This window comes from Natrix helvetica (genome assembly GCF_964273705.1).
Source record: "Natrix helvetica genome assembly, chromosome: Z".
Lineage (NCBI taxonomy): Eukaryota > Metazoa > Chordata > Lepidosauria > Squamata > Natricidae > Natrix > Natrix helvetica.
The window spans coordinates 19,960,361-19,962,186 of NC_138554.1; positions in this window are offsets into that span (position 1 = coordinate 19,960,361).

A 1,826-nucleotide genomic window follows, 5' to 3' on the forward strand; every position below is an offset into this window, starting at 1 on the left:
TGTCTTTCGGTCTTAGGAGACATGGCTTTTATTATAGGCTTGCTCCTCCCAGGGAGAAGGAAGCAGCAGTGGGTAGGCAGGAAAATTGGACACACCTTCAGACAGGAGGCATTGGCCAATCCACCCCAGGGACTTGCCTAATGGTAATTTTTGTTTGCCTATTTTTTTTCATACTAGGAGGAACACATCTGCATAGCCAACCAATTAAGTAGAATTAGTTGACCATTAATTAATCACGTTTAATTAACAGAATGACAGAGTTGGAAGGGACTTTGGAGGGCTTCCAATCCAACTGCCTGCTCAATCGCTCTGTCTTCACCCATCTATGGACCATTACTCCTTGACTTACAACAGTTCATTTAGTGAACGTTCGAAATTACGAAGTCACTGGAAAAACATGGCCAAGGGACATTTTTCACACTTATGACCGTTGCAGCATTCCCTTACACGTGATTTACATTTGGATGCTTGACACCTCGGGTTCATATTTATGACAGTTGCAGCGGCATGGGGTTACCTGATTCCCTTTTGTGACCGTCAGACAAGCGAAGTCAACAGGGAAGCCAAATTCGCTTAACCACCGTTGTTACTAATTTAACAATTGCACTGATTCACTGAACAAATGTGGCAAGACAAGTCGTAAAATGGGGCAAAATTGGCTTAACATTTTTCTCACCTAGCCACATAAATTCTGGGCTCAGTTGTGATCATAAGTTGAGGACTACCAGGATGGAAGTGAGGTCAATAGGGAATGCTGGAAGCTGTAGAATGGCGATATTTGGAGGGTTTCTGATTGGACACTTTCAGTCCTTGACTTATGACCACAATTGAGCCCAAGATGTCTGTTGCTAAGTGAGACAGTTGCTAAGCAAGTTTTGCCCCATTTTACAACTTGTCTTATTACATTTGTTAAGTAAATCAGTGCATTGTTAAATTAATATCAACGGTGGTTAAGCAAATCTGGCTTCCCCATTGATTTTGCTTCTCCAGAAGTTCGGAAAAAGTGATCACATGACCCAGGGCATTGCAGCCGTCATAAATATGAATCAGTTGCCAAGCATCTGAATTTTGATCAGGATACTATGGGGGATGCTGCAATGGTCACAAGTGTGAAAAATGGTCCTAAGTCACTTTTTCCAGTGCCATTGTAACTATGAATGGTCACTAAATAAACTGATGTAAGTTGAGGACTATCTGTCTTTGCTGATCAAGGAACTAAAGAGAGAATGAAAATATTTTCCCATCATTTATTTTTCTTCCCTGACCTTCATTTCTAGTTAAAACCCACAGATGGGGTTTTATTTTGCTTTTATTTTTCTTTGATAAAGATAAAGTTTCTTTTGATAAAGGTAAAGTTTTCCCCTTTGCAGTCATGTCTGACTCTAGGGGGCAGTGTTCATCTCTGTTTCTTAGCCGACGGAGCCAGCATTCTCCGAAGATGTTACTATGGTCATGTGGCCAGCATGGCTATAGGAAGCGCACAAAACACTGTTATCTTCCCACCAAAGTGGGAACTATTTACTCAAATTTGCATGCTTTTGAAATGCAAGGGTGGGTAGAACTGGAGCAAGGAACAGGAGCTTACCCTATCAAGCGATGCTCGGGTCTCAAACCCAGACTGTTAGCTTTCCAGCTGACAGGCTCAGTGGTTTTGACCGCTGAGCCATCATGCTCCTTCTTTTCTTTGATACTCAGGAATTTGACATTGGTGATCAATAGAGCAGGTTCTTGGGCAACTTGATGATGATTGGACTTCAACTCCCAGAATTCCCCAGCCAACCTGAAGTTTAGAGGTTGCAGAAGGCAGAGGAGGGGGCAAGCAGGCT